Source organism: Nicotiana tomentosiformis, chromosome 8 (assembly GCF_000390325.3).
Source record: "Nicotiana tomentosiformis chromosome 8, ASM39032v3, whole genome shotgun sequence".
Lineage (NCBI taxonomy): Eukaryota > Viridiplantae > Streptophyta > Magnoliopsida > Solanales > Solanaceae > Nicotiana > Nicotiana tomentosiformis.
The window spans coordinates 6,979,248-6,995,558 of NC_090819.1; positions in this window are offsets into that span (position 1 = coordinate 6,979,248).

Sequence of the window (16,311 nt, forward strand, 5' to 3'; positions counted from 1 at the left end):
GGTTAGAGTGCCCATTTAGTTAGTAGAAGTCTTGAGTTCGACATTCAACAAAAATATTTTATTTTTCTGTATTTCTATATTTCTCCTTAGTTGTATTCATTATGACACATGCTGTATTCGTTACGCATTTTTTTGGGTAAAGGGTGGATGACCCAATAAAAGCCTCAATATATCTTTCTTTTTACATTTATTGTCATGGATTTTTTGGATTTTTTTATAACCGTGTCATATGTGCTAGTTTATGCATATCGCGCTATCCATTAAAGCTTGAATAGATTAAAAAAATTAACTATTATTTTTTGTCTTCTCTAAGAATTGAACATGAGATTTCATCGTTCTAGCCGACTTCATTGAAGTTCTATTATTATTTATTTATCTATCTATCTATACTATATTAAAAGCACGAATGCCCTTAGCGAAATGTCGTTCGTCTTTTTTTCCCTTTCAAAATTGAGTTCACACCAGATGAAATAGTCATTTTATTATTTTCTTAATACTTACAAATAGTCATTTAGTTAATCTCCTACTATGTCATTTAATTATTTTCCTAATATTTTTAAACTAGAAAAGTTTGTTATTTTCCTAATATTTAGGAATAGTCATTTAATTAATTTTCTACTATCTAGGATAATCATTTAATTATTCTCCTAATATTTATAAACTAAGAAAGTTTTTCATTCAACTCCATTTATATTTAGGAGTACCAAATTTCTTCTTTTAGGTTTCCAAGGAGGTTTTTTAGTTAATAAAATTCTGCCTATAAGTTTTAATTTTTCTTTAGTTAATAAAGTTTTGACGTAGGAAAGTTAGAAAAGTTCCGGTACTAACTTATTAGGACTATTTTTTTATAAAATATATTAGGTGAAAAATGAGCCTTTTGAACTTATTTGTGGATTAGGGGTCTTTATTTTATTAATAAAGTTTTCTTTGTCTATTTGAACTATATATAATTTTACCTTATATAAGTGGGCGTTTGGACATAAGAATTGTAAAATTCCAAAAAAAAAAATATTTTTTTTCAAGTGAAAATGGTATTTGAAAATTAGAGTTGTGTTTGTATATGAATATAATTTTGGGTAGTTTTTGAATTTTTGTGAGTGATTTGAGTGGAAATTTTGAAAAACAACTTTTGAATTTTTCAAATTTTTTATAAATTCCAAAATTCATCTTCAAGTGAAAATTGAAAATTTTATGGCCAAACACTAATTTCGAAAAAATATAAATAAAAAAATCGAAAAAAGTAAAAAAACTCTTATGTCCAAATGGGCTCTTAAATTATCTTTGTCTATTTACTCATTATTTCAAAATAAGGTTTTTTTTAGAAACTGGAATAATTTATTACTCCAAACTACGTAAAGTGTGACAAAAGATCCAAGGGATCATAACAAACAGCTGAAAGTCCATGCATACTGTAACGATACGATCGGTCGTTTTGAATATTTGCACTTCGCTTGATTGTTTGAGGGCATGAGTAACTCCGTATGATGTACTTTGACTTGTGTGAATCGTCGGTTTTGGGTTGCAGGTACTTCAGAATCGAATTGGAAGAAAGAATTTCATTGTTGAAGCTTTAAATTGGGAGAGTTGACTAAAATTTGACTTTTTAGCATTTGACACCGGATTTGAATTCTGATGGTTTCATTAGTTTCGTTAGGTGATTTTGGACTTAGGAGCGCGACCAGAATATAATTTGGAGATCCGTGGTAGAATTAGGCTTGAATTGGCGAAATTTGAAATTTGGCGATTTCGATCGGCAGTGAAAAATTTGATAGCGGGGTCGGAATGAAATTCCGGAAGTTGGAGTAGGTTCGTAATGTCATTTGTGACGTGTGTGCAAAATTTGAGGCCATTCAGACGTGGTTTGGTTGGTTTCGGCATCAATTGCCGAATTTGGAAAATTTAGAAGTTCTTATGCTTGAATCCGAGGGTAATTTGATGATTTGATGTTGTTTTGAGTGATTTGAAGGTTCGACTAAGTTGGTGTATTGATATATGACTTTTTGGTTAAGGTCCCGAGGGCCTCGGGGTGATTCTGGGTGGTTAACGGATTTATCGAAGTTGGAAAATGCAATTGAAGCTGCTGCTACTGCTATTTCCGCACATGTGGAAGGAGGAGTCGCAGGTGCGAGGTCGCTGGTGCGTTTGGGGAAGCCGCAGATGCGAAAATGGAAGGCCAAGGCTCGGAACGCATGTGCGAAAAATTGGCCGCATCTGCGAGCCCGCAGGTGCGAGGCCTTAAGCGCAGATGCGGAGAGGAGTATTTTGGGCTGGCTTCGCAGATGCGAAGGGCAACGCGCAGGTGCGCAAGCGCAGACGCGCGCTTTGGGCCGCAGATGCGGAATATGGGCTCTTTAGTGAGTTCCGCACCTGCGATGGAAATTTTCGTAGGTGCGGCATCGCAGAAGCGGAAAAAGAGGCCGCAAGTACGATTGTGCTGAGCAGAAAAGCCCCAACTCGTGGTTTTGTCTTCATTTTCAATTTTTGGATTTGAGAAACTCGGGAGAGAGGCGATTTTTCGAAGGTTTTCAAGGAGCAACGTTGGGGTAAGTGATTCTAACCCATAATGGTATAAATTTCGTGAATCTATGGCTTTGTTCATCATTAATTACTAGGATTTTGGAGTTAAAGTAGGGGGTTAGGGCTTGGAATTTGTAAGAGTTTAATTTAAGGATTTGAGGGACCAAACGATGTCGGATTTTGATGAATTTGGTATGGTTAGACTCGTGAGTTAATGAGCTTTCTAGTTTTGTAAATTTTGCTGGATTTTGAGATATGGGCCCGGGGGCCGGGTTTGAGCCAATTTCGGGTTTTGGTCTAATTTGATAGTTTTCTTGTGGAATTCATTCCATTAGCGTATATTGATGGTATTGTACTGATTGTAAATAGATTTGGAGCATTTGGAGGCCGAGTCTAGAGGCAAGAGCATTGCAGGGTAGAGATTTAACCGGTTTGAGGTAAGTAACGATTGTAAATCTAGTCTTGAGGGTATGAAACCACGGATTTTGTATCATTCTACTATTTTTAGTGATGCACATGCTAGGTGACGGGCGTGTGGGCGTGCAATGTTGGGGATTGTGACTTGGTCCATCCCGTAGAAACTGTAAAGTTGCATACTTTGTTGAAACTATATGATGCTTATATGTTTTAGAAAGAGTTTCTGTAAATTGGGCTGAATGCCATGTTTGGGCCTTGCGACAGTGCTGTTTGGACCCTTAGGGAATTTTTTCTTACTATACTCTCATTGTTTTCGATTGAAAATCTATACTCAGTCATATTTATACTTGTTTACCGCATAACTCAGTTTTATGACTATTTTGATGCATATAAATATTTTAGGCCGAATGCCCTGTTTTACAGAAATGCCCGGGTGGCTTGAGAAATTTATGACTAAGTGAGGCCGAGGGCCTGATTTGTGAGAATATTTATGGGATCGGGCTGCACGCCACAACATGTTTGATATCGGCCGAGGGCCTGATTGTGAGGATGAGTGTGGATCAGAGCTACCCGCATGCAACATACTTTATTATTATAGCACGTGAGTTGTCCGTGCAGCACGTGAATTGTCCGTGCAGATTATTAGTGCTTGGGCTGAAGGAGCCCCTCCGGAGTCTGTACACACCCCCAGTGAGCGTAGGTACCGAGTGAGTGCGAGTGCTGAGTGACTGGGAGGCATGAGTGATTGTGAGGTGTCCCCGAGTGGCAAGAGTGATTGTGAAGTATGCCCTAGTGGCACGGGTGACTGTGAGGTTTGCCCGAGGGGCTATATATGAGTGATGTTTTGCCTGAGAGGCTGTTTATGATTTTATTATTTTTGCTCACCTTTGCATTTTTTCTCTGTTTGAAAACTGTTGAAAAATATCTTTAAATGATTTTTACTGGAATTGGGTTTAAACGAGATGTTTTGATTCAAATCTTGATTTTAAAGGCATGTGGTATTTTACTGAGATTTTCTGATATGAACGTTATATGCTTTATTTCTCGTCACTACTGCTCGGTCTTTATTTATTATTGTTACTTACTGAGTTGGCGTACTCATGTTACTCCCTGCACCTTGTGTGCAGATCCAGGTGTAGCTGGACACGGTAGCGGTTGTTGATTGTTCTGATTGCAGATTTTTCTGGGGATAGCAAGGTAGTTGCCTAGCGATCGTAGCCCTGCTCTTCTCCCTCTTATCTTCCTCTAGTTGTATTTAGCTATTTTCCAGGCTAAGTTAGCCTTGATATTGTTAGACAGATTGTAGTAGATGCTCATGACTAATGACACCCCGATGTCTGGTTTTTCCTTCTGCATTTTTATTTTGATTGGAACTCCTTTACGAAGGTTTTTATGTTAAATAACATTGAAATTATCTTTGAAATGAAAATATCGGTTTGTTTTGGAAATGATTCGTCTTGCCTAGTTCCATGATAGGCGCCATCATAACAGGGGTTAGTTTTGCTCGTGACAGATTGGTATCAGAGCCTAGGTTACATAGGTCTCACGAGTCATGAGCGGGTTTAGTAAAGTCTTGTGGATCGGTACGGAGACGTCTGTACTTATCTTCGAGAGGCTGCAAAACTCTTAGGAAAATTTCACTTTCATGTATTCTATCGTGCGGAATTGATTAAGCTTGAGACATGACTCTTTGAATTTCTTCCACACATCTCGTATGCGCACATGAGCACTCGGTATCAGTTGTGCATCACCGGCTTGTGATTTTATGAACGAGGTTCAAGATGTGTATTCTGTGTTTTGGTGATGGGGCCAGTTTGGAGGACTTGAGGCCAGGTTTAGACCACAGATTAGGCTCGATAGATTCAGTTGTAACCTGTACATTTGGATTCATATGTCCGGTAATATCCCTATGAGTAGAAGTTATGGCTCGATGAGCGACGGAATGGCTTTGTGATGAGTATGATGTAAATGCGGGATGTGTTAAGACGATTTGAATATGACGAGAAGTGTTTCCTTGAAATGTAAAGGAAAGGCCATTGGGTGTTTGGTTTTTGAATTGATGTGATGTACAGTCTCTAGTATGAATGTTTTGAAGGGTCTTTCACATTGTTAAATTTTGGGGCAAATTAAATTCTCATGTCTTGTCAATGAATTTGGACACAAGAAAAGTAAGTTATCGTGTAGTAATTGTGGTTGCGAATGGATATTTTTGATGTTGATGGCTCGAGAAAGATGATCTTCGAAGAGACATAGAGTCGGTAACATTTTATTGGTTCAGGTGCGACAGAGGTACATTCCGATTGATGCAACGGTTGGGTAGCAAAGTATGAGGGAAGACATGACGGGAAGTGTTTCGCGGTTGTTGAAGTACTAGCAGGTCAAGTAGGAGAAACAGAGGTAGAGAAGTTTCTTAAAGGAGATGATTTAACCAAAGTAAGAGTGACAAATTAGCATATGAATTCACTAGGAGGGTAGTCGTGCGCCTTGAGAAAGAGTAGAATGGTTTGGAATTGTGTTAGTATGTGAATCATCCTGCAGACTCTATTTGGAGTGATGGTTAGTGTACAAAGAAAAATTGAATATGGCATAAAGGAGTGTGTTTGAAATGAATAGAGGCGTGAAGATCTGATTATCGTGTCAGGTGCAATATGACTTGAGTTCGGAAGGTATTTTTGACGTACAGTTGATGTCAATAGGGAAAGTGCAGACTTATACAAATGTTGGATGAGCATGAACTCAGGAGAATTTACGGATTTAGTGGTCGTTTCACTCAGTGCAGTGTCATTGGAAGATGTCGGTAAGGAATTCCACATGTGGGTTATCTTCTGTGTGCAGTTAGCGGTGGTGTGATATTGATGAAGCTTTTGCGAGGAATATTACTTGCTACCCGGTAGGAGATCGCGTGTGTGATTGTGGATGGCGATTCAGAATATTTATGAGAAGCTTAACAAAAGACTTCGAGAAGTCTGGCGGGTTAACAATGCGAGATCTTGGTAATTGAGAAGGAGAAATCCTTGCGGGTTCTAATTTTATATAATTACAGCTTGAGGCTATGTGGGGGGGAGTCTTCTATCGACGAGTTGATTGCACAATTATGTGTCATATTAGTTTCGGTTTGGGGTATATTGGTGAATCAGTTATGACTTGCAGAGGTTGATATCGAGGATGACTCGGGTAAAGGAATTTCTGGACACAAGTTGTATTACACTCTATGGTTATAGGAGGACCATAAAATAATTGAGTGGTTATTCACAAAGAATGTAGTGTACATGGAGCGGGAATTTGCTCGGTTGCGTAGGAATGTGGGTTACTCTTTATTTTCCTTGGGTGTTGGTGTGCTAATGGGGCACAAGTCATTTCGGTCCGTTTGGTCGGTTAATTCGAGATTTGAGTAGAGTGGATGACTCTCAAGAATGGTTCTAATGGATTCAAGATTTATATGTAGCGATTTGAAATTTTCACGATTTATATATATGGCTAGAAAACTGGGAGTTACATTGAATGATGTCGAGACTTGTGGCATTTCATATCATTGTGAATTATGCATTTCAGTATCAAGAAGGTGAAGGAAACAATTTTAGGTTCACATAAGGTCTCATCAGAGTAAGCATTTTGGTTGTGGAACCTTTGGGATACATAAAAAGGGAATTCAACGGTTTATAAGCCTTAGGGCGGTGTGATTCTATGCTAGAGTTCGTGGGGCAAGTTTTAGTTAAGGATAGTAGTGTTCTAACAAGGAAATAAAATAGCAATTTGAAGGCAATTTGGAAAGGACTTGGAGAAATAGGACAACTTGGTAGTAGGTTGGGGTAGCACAGTAATGGGTATGAACAGTTATTTATGTACTTATGACGTGGATAGTATCTACAGGTGTTTCGTGGCAATGCTCCCGGATTTGGCAACCTGTGTGGCTTGGTGAAGTTAGAGGAATTCGGTTCAGATAGCTTGGTTATGTGCAAATAGATTTCAAAGTGTTCATGATATTTTCTACCATGGTTTGAACCGGATATTTTCTATCGGTGTACGAAACGTATTGTGTGTTAAGATTTTCTCCTATAAAGAAACAAGAAAGAGGTTTCTGACTAATAAGGTATGCAATTTGCTAGTGACTCAGAGTTGATAATAGAATTCTTATGCTTGTCACATGATGGCATAATAGATGTGGTATTGTGCGGGAATAGGATTTACATGTACAAGGTCACAATTCAGTTTCGAAGGGAAGGACATAAATTCTTAGGCAGCATGGACGGTTTTCGATGTCTAGGTAAATGATATTACTATTTGGTATGGCTTGATAGGAGTGTACATTTCAGAAGGGGCAGTGTGTTTTGATTTATGGGTACTTCGCTGGTATTGCGGCACTCTCCCGGTTGATCGACTGTTGATATTCAAATTTTTGCCAGGTGGCACGGAAGAATTTTTTTAAAAGTATTTCACGTGGGATAATTGTGTATGAGAGAGGTGTTCGACATTCGGGCGGTGGAGGTGGAATCAAATATGGTGATTCATGTGTTCTATGGAATTGGAGATTGGGAGTTCTCAGGAGCAAATTGTTTCATGGTTGTGGACTGTGAAGTTGTGGCCGGAGCTAGCCAGATAATAAAATGTGTTATGATTCAGTTATTGTGGACTTTCAGAGGTTATGTATTGCGATTCGTTGGTTACATGCACATATGGTGCGGTTCTATTGTGGCCTTATAGCGGAATTTGAGCGAGAATAGTATTGGATATTGCTTGGTTGATAGCGTATTAGCCATGTTCTTTCGGGTTTTGTATGGCATGGTGTTGTTTGCTTCTCCGTGGTTATGGTAATGCACTTTGGGTACTTGATGTCGAATTGCGTATGGTTATTGATTTTAGCTGGGTGGCTTGAGGTGTTTCATATGGACCAGTATTTGGATAGGGTCACGTATTGCAACAAAGTTATGTGGGAATATGATCCTTTGTGCAAGATTCATGTGTTATGGGTCTGCGGTGTGTGATGGGTTCTTAGCATTGCGTCGGGGTGGTACCCGTCGAGCTTGCAGAACGGTTCTCCTGTTTGGGTCATTGTTACGATTGAGTACACTTGGAATATTGCTATCTGGTGCACGTATTGCACGGGTTGTGGCTTTAGATTGTATTGATATGTCATGTCACTAGAGTGGTATTGTGGGATGAGACGAGGTCATTGGGCCTAGAACGGATGCTATCGTATTTGATTGTGGTATAATTGGGAGGATAATATCGAAAGTCGCCTTTGAAATTGGCTATAGTTCTTGTAGAAGGAACGGGAGCTCCATGACCTGTTGGTCTAATAAATGGTTATGAATTTGGTATGTTTCTTTCATCATCGGCAGTGTACGAAGGTTTTGAAATGAGGTTTTGTCTGATATGAGGTTATTGCCGGCACTGGGTTGATTTGAGTCGATACTGTGATTAGAAATCATTGCTTTGAGCATTCGAGCTATGCGGTATTTAAATTTGAGTATTTGAGTTATGGTTACGGCTTTTGGTACAGAATTTAGAAATTTCAGTTATGTTGTGCTATCGGACCTGCATAGGATAGGGTGACGTGGGATCACCCCCGGGTATGTGCATGTGAAAGCTACACAGTGATTTGATGGCGTTTGGAACAACTTTGGGCACGTTCGAGGACGAACGTGTGTTTAAGTGGGGAGGATGTAACGACCCGACCGGTCGTTTTGAACATTTGCACTTCGCTCGGTTATTTGAGGGCATGAGTAGCTCCGTATGATGTACTTTGACTTGTGTGAATCGTCGGTTTTGGGTTGCAGGTATTTCAGAATCGAATTGGAAGAAAGAATTTCATTGTTGAAGCTTTAAATTGGGAGAGTTGACCAAAATTTGAATCTTTAGCATTTGACCTCAGATTGGAATTCTGATTGTTCCATTAGCTTCGTTAGGTGATTTTGGACTTAGGAGCGCGACCGGAATATAATTTGGAGGTCCGTGGTAGAATTAGGCTTGAATTGGCGAAATTAAAAATTTGGCGATTTCGGTCTGCAGTGGAAAATTTGATATCGGGGTCGGAATGGAATTCCGGAAGTTGGAGTAGGTTCTTAGTGTCATTTTTGATGTGTGTGCAAAATTTGAGGTCATTCGGACGTGGTTTGGTTGGTTTCGGCATCAGTTGCCGAATTTGAGAAATTTAGAAGTTCTTAGGCTTGAATCCGAGGGTAATTTGATGATTTGTTGTTGTTTTGAGTGATTCGAAAGTTCGACTAAGTTGGTATGTTGATATATGACTTGTTGGTATTTTTGGTTGAGATCTCGAGGGCCTCGGGGTGATTCCGGGTGGTTAACTGATTTATCGAAGTTGGAAAATGCAGCTGAAGCTGCTGCTACTGCTATTTCCGCACCTGCGGAAGGAGGAGTCGCAGGTGCGAGGTCGCTGGTGCGTTTGGGGAAGCCGCAGATGCGGAAATGGAAGGCCAAGGCTGGGAATGCATGTGCGAAGAATTGGCCGCATCTGCGAGGCCTTGAGCGCAAATGTGGAGAGGAGGATTTTGGGCTGGCTTCGCAGATGCGAAGAGCAACGCGCAGGTGCGCAAGCGCAGACGCGCGCTTTAGGCCGCAGATGCGGAATATGGGCTCTTTAGTGAGTTCCTCACCTGCGATGGAAATTTCTACAGGTGCGGCATCGCAGAAGCGGAAAAAGAGGCCGCATGTGCGATTGTGCTGGGCAGAAAATCCCCAGCTCGTGGTTTTGTCTTCATTTTCAATTTTTGGATTTGAGAAACTCGGGAGAAAGGCGATTTTTCAAAGGTTTTCAAGGATCAACGTTGGGGTAAGTGATTCTAACCCATAATGGTATAAATTTCGTGAATCTATGGCTTAGAATTCGTAAGAGTTTAATTTAAGGATTTGAGGAACCAAATGATATCGGATTTTGATGAATTTGTTATGGTTAGACTCGTGAGTGAATGAGCTTTCTAGTTTTGTAAATTTTGTCGGATTTCAAGACGTGGGCCCGGGGGGCGGGTTTGAGTCAATTTCGGATTTTGGTCTAATTTGATAGTTTTTCTTGAGGAATTCATTCCATTAGCGTATATTGATGGTATTGTACTGAATGTAAATAGATTTGGAGCATTTGGAGGCCGAGTCTAGAGGCAAGAGCATTGCAAGGTAGAGATTTGACCGGTTTGAGGTAAGTAACGATTGTAAATCTAGTCTTGAGGGTATGAAACCCCGGATTTTGTATCATTCTGCTATTTTTAGTGACGCACATGCTAGGTGACGGGCGTGTGGGCATGCACTGTTGGGGATTGTGACTTGGTCCGTCCCGTAGCAACTGTAAAGTTGCATACTTTGTTGAAACTATATGATACTTATATGTTTTAGAAAGAGTTTTTGTAAAGTGGGCTGAATCCCATGTTTGGGCCTTGCGCTAGTGCTGTTTGGACCCTTAGGGCCTTTTTATTACTATATTTTTATTATTTTCGATTGAAAATCTATACTCAGTCATGTTTATACTTGTTTACCGCATAACTCAGTTTTATGACTCTATTTTGATGCATATAAATATTTTTGCCGAATGCCATGTTTTACTAAAATGCCCGAGTGGCTTGAGAGGTTTATGACTGAGTGAGGCCGAGGGCCTGATTTGTGAGGCTATTTATGGGATCGAGCTGCATGCCGCAACATGTTTGATATCGGCCGAAGGCCTGATTGTGAGGATGAGTATGGATCGGGGCTGCCCGCCTGCAGCATACTCTATTATTATAATACGTGAGTTGTCCGTGCAGCACGTGAGTTGTCCGTGCAGATTATTAGCGCTTGGGCTGAAGGAGCCCCTCCGGAGTCTGTACACACCCCCAGTGAGCGCAGGTACCTACTGAGTGCGAGTGCCGAGTGCTGAGTGACTGGGAGACATGAGTGATTGTGAGGTATGCCCTAGTGGCAAGAGTGATTGTGAGGTATGCCTGAGTGGCACGAGTGACTGTGAGGTTTTCCCGAGGGGCTGTATATGAGTGATGTTTTGCCCGAGGGGCTGTTTATGATTTCATCATTTTTGCTCACCTTTGCATTTTTCCTCTGTTTGAAAACTATTGAAAAATATCTTTAAATGATTTTTACTGGAACTGGGTTTAAACGAGATATTTTGATTCAAATCCTGATTTTAAAGGCATATGGTATTTTACTGAGATTTCCTGATATGAACGTTATATGCTTTATTGCTCGTCACTACTGCTCAGTCTTTATTTATTGTTGTTACTTACTGAGTTGGCGTATTCACATTACTCCCTGCACCTTGTGTGCAGATCCAGGTGTAGCTGGACACGGTAGCGATTGTCGATTATTCTGATTGCAGATTTTTTCGGGGATAGCAAGGTAGCTGCCTGGCGATCGCAACCCTGCTCTTCTCCCTCTTATCTTCCTCTAGTTGTATTTAGCTATTTTCCAGGCTGAGTTAGCCTTGATATTGTTAGACAGATTGTAGTAGATGCTCATGACTAGTGACACCCTGATATCGGGCTTTTCCTTCTGTACTTTTATTTTGATTGAAACTCCTTTACGAAGGTTTTTATGTTAAATAACATTGAAATTATCTTTGAAATGAAAATATCGATTTGTTTTGGAAATGAGTCGGCTTGCCTAGTTCCACGATAGGCGCCATCACGACAGGGGTTAGTTTGGGTCGTGACACATGGTATTAAGGTTGCCAAGTTTGGCGAGTTTTCTACAGTTACTTTCACTAACTAACTTATTGATAGATGAAAGACCCTCCTTGTCCGTCATCATCCTGGGCTCGACGAAGGTAGGGGGTACAACATAGCAAACTAAACCATCATGCTTTGATTGCTTAGCTCCTTCCTGTGCCAGCAGGTAGGCTATTTCATTTCATTGTCTAAAGTTATGCTGGATCACCAGTTCCTTCCCCTTCTTGGATATCAACCACCTGCAGAATTGTAAAAGAAAGTCGTAAGAGGTGTTGCCTTCCTGTAATAGTTCAATTACCTGGGTTGAATCGGTTTATATCTCGCACAGCCATAAGTTATGTTGAAGGACCAATTCTAGGCCTTTAGTTAGGGCCATAGTTTCCATATGGGTACAAGTTAATGCTTGTACTCCTTCATGGAAACCCAGGATGCAGTCACCGGCACTGTTTCTTATGACTCCACCTATGCCTCCATGTTTCTTTTGAAAAGCTCCATCTACAGTAAGCTTAAACCAACCAGCACGTGGTTTATGCCAATGTAACGATCCGACTTGTCGTTTTAAGAATTAATGCCCCATTCAGTGACTTAAGGTCTCTAGCAGCTTCACAATATGTATTATGACCCGCGGGTGTGGTCGATTTTGATTTACTGAAGATTCAGAATTTAAATTAAAAGAACAATCCTTAATTTGAAGCTTAAATGGAAAGAGTTGACCGAAGAGTTGACTTTTGAGCAAACGACTCCGGAATGGAATTTTGATGATGTTAATAGCTCCGTATGGTGATTTTGGACTTAGGAGCGTGTCCGAAAAATTATTTGGAGGTCCGTAGTAAAATTAAGCTTGAAATGCCGAAAGTTAAATTTTTGGAAAGTTTGACTGGAGAGTTGACTTTTGAGCAAACGACCCCAGAAAAGAATTTCGAGGATGCAATAGCTTCGTATGATGATTTTAGACTTAGGCGTATGTTCGGATTTGGATTTGGAAGTCCGTAGGACAATTTGACACATTTTGACGAAAGTTGGAAAATATAAGATTTTGGAAAAGTCCGACCGAAGGGTAAATTTTTTATAACAAAGTTAGACTTCAATTACGAAAATAGGAATAGCTCCATTAATTCAATTATGACTTGTGTATTTGAAGTCATTCCGGATTGATTTGATATGTTTCAGCGCAAAATATAGAAGTTGGAAGATTTGAAAACTTATAATTCGATTCGATGCGCGATTCGGAATTTCGACATTGTTTGACGTGGTTTGAAGCCTCGACTAAGTTCGTATTGTATTTTGGGACATGTTAGTATATTTGGTTAAAGTACCGAGGGCCTCAGGTGGATTTCGAAAAGTTAACGGAGTTGATTTTTGGATGAGATAGCTGCTGAAAATTTCTGTTGTTTCTGGGCAGCAGCTGTTTGTTTCGCTTCTGCGGATGTTTGATCGCAGAAGCGAGATGAAGCTTGCAGAAGCGAAATCTGGACAGGCTGGACGTTGGTCGCAGAAGTGAGGGTCTGGGCGCACCTGCGACAGGGCAGGTGCGGAAATAAGCACGCAGAAGCGGAAGAAGGCAGCTGGGCATGTCTTCGCAGAAGCGATCGTTTTGTCGCAGAAGCGACATCACAGATGCGTATTTTCTTCCGCAGATGCGAGCTCTTGTTGGGCAGTGGACATTGGGACTTCGCAGATGCGCATTTTGGCTCGCAAAAGTGAGTCCGCAAATGCACAAATCTGTCCGCAGAAGCGGAATTGGGCAGAAACATAAAGGACCAAAAATGGTCATTTCGCCATTTTTTATTGGATTTTTGGAGCTCGGTTTTGGGGCGATTTTGGAAGAGTTCTTCACGACTTCGACCTGGGTAAGTATCCTATATCCAAAAGTGATTATATTTCATAAATCTATGGTTATATTCATCGTTTAATTCAGATTTAAATGGAAAAAATCAAGATTTTTACAAAATCTTCCAAAAATAAAAATTTAAGATTTGGAGGTCGAGTTGTTATTGGAATTCGATAAAATTGGTATGGTTGAACTCGTATCGAAATGGGTGTTCGAATTTTATGAAAATTATGTCGGGTTCCGAGGGGAGAGCCTTGCGTTGACTTTTGTTGACTTTTTGGAATAAATTTTTAAGTCGACGTATTATTATCTGAAATTGTTTCCGACTAATTTTAATGGAGTTATACAATTAATTTGGATAGATTTGAGCTGTCCGGAGGTCAATTCAAGCAAGAAGACTATTTTGGAATGTCGGCCTAACTTCAAAAAGGTAAGTGTCTTGCTTAACCTCGAGTTGGAGAATTACACCTTAGGCATTGAGTCTTATGTGCCATTTGTGAAATGTGAAAAGCCGTGTACGCGAGGTGACGAGTCCATACTCGGGCTTATATGTGCAAATTTTTATTGGATTAAATTCTTAGGCACTATTGTGTAGTAAATTGGGTGATCGTGGATAATTATTAAATCATCTATTTGCCATAACTAAATTCTTGTTGTTGAATTTATTTTTATATGACAATTTGATGAAATTACTACTTGTATATTTATGTGAATTCCGCGAGTTTGATGGTTAATATTTCTTGGAATTTAATTTCATTATGGATTTTCTATCTGCAAATAATTAATTAAGCAAGGTTAAGAAGAAGTGTTAATATAATTATCTAAATTTGCATTAATGAAGGCTTTGCTTTATGTTGATTTATTTCTATCTCTATCGATTATTTTTGGGTGTTATATATATTGTGTGGAGCCTTGGGCTATTTGTTGTGAAGTTAATTGATTTTGTTATATCTTTGAAATTTGGTTGTGGCCATTGAGCAAATTGTGATATGATTTGATTTTGTTATGTTGCCGTGATAATTTCTCGTGTAAATTATTGTATTGTGTGAGTTATTATTTTGGGGAGATAATGATGGCATTTCACTGTTGATATTATGTGGGTATAGGGGTGGCATTTCACTGTTGTTGTGTTTGTTGGAATATTGTCGGGGCGGAGCGATAAGGGTGGCTATAGTAGCGATAAGGGTGGCAATAGGAGCGATAAGGGTGGCTATTGATATCATCTGGGCGGAGCGATAAGGGCGGCTATAGGAGTGATAAGGGTGGCAATAAGAGCGATAAGAGTGGCTATTGTTAGGGACGATATGTGATGATGTGGGCTGAGACCCGTATTTTTATGATTATGAAATGAGGTGTCACATAGTAACTTTTTAATTGAAAGAATTATATTAAAAATATTTATTTCGAAGGACTTTTATTCAAAAAGAATTATATGAAAGAATTGTATTTGAAAGATATTTATTTGAGGAAATTATATTTGAAAAGATTTATTGAAAGAATTATATTTGAAAAATAATTATTTGAGAAAACTACATTTGAAAGAGAGTTATTTGGAAGAATTAAATGTGAAGGCTATTTATTTAAAAAACTTGAATTAATTGGGCTTACATGTATTTATTAATTGTTGAGTGATATTTATGGTATTCTTGTTGTCTTGTTGCGCATACCATTGGTTGTTTTATCCTGCCCTTGTTGCTATCTGCTTCCTAGTATTTTGTATATTATATTGCACATGTTATTAGACTAGTGAGTGTCTTGACTGTACCTCGTCTCTACTCCATTGAGGTTAGTTTTGATACTTACTGGGTACCGACCGTGGCATACTCATACTACACTTCTGCACATTTTTGTGCAGAGCCAGGCTTTGAAGATAACGGACTTGAGCAAAGTTAAAGCGGGATCATAAGGATTCAAGGTAGAGGTACTCGGTCGTCGCAGTCCCTTGGAGTCTTTTCATTTCATTGTACTGTTAACTTGTAATCAAACAATATTGTATATTTAGTCCTCGTGATCGTTCTATGTATTCAGTTAGAGTTTGTGACTTAGTACTACCAGTCTTGGGAGGTTGTATATTCATATTTGTTCCGCTGTTAGTTTTGATTACTTATTTAATTCAAAAAAAAATGGCTTAAAAAATGTAATGAAAATCGGCTTACCTAGTCTTAGAGACTAGGTGCCATCACGACTCCCCTGGTGGGATTTTGGATCGTGACAGCCAATTAGTGTTACATGTATTCTTTCTTGAGGGACAACTTTATCTACTTGGAAGAATCTCACTTTTTCTCTTTTTGGTATTCTTGAAGATTCAACCCATTTCCTATGGATTTGATCCATAATAATGTTAGTGTTATCACTAATTGATGTTATATAATCATCTTGTGAAGAGAAGGGATTACCTCTTGGTGGAAGAATCTCACTTTTCCTCTTTTTGGTGTTCTTGAAGATTCAACCCATTTCTTATGAATTTGATCCATAATAATGTTAGTGTTATTACTAATTGTTATATAATCATCTTGTGCCAAAATAACTTACCTTGAAGTGTATCCATAGTGGAAGAGCTCCTCTTTCTCTCTAGAAATCCATTCCAAGATGAAGAACGAACACAGTCTCTCTCTAAACCCACGTTTTCAGCTTCTGAAAATAACCCTTGAAGCCGCGTAGCCTCCTGCATAGGCTACGCATAAAGGCTATGCAGGGTGGACTTCAATTCCCCTTCAATTGAAAGTTGTTGGATTACGCTACTATGTTGTGTAGGCTACGCAAGACTCGCGTAGCTGTTCTACCACCCTTTAGTAAAAAGGTCATATTTTTTTGTAGGAATCTCCAAATGACAAACGGTTTAAAGCATTAGAAACCAGACACATATACCTTTCTTTTTGATAG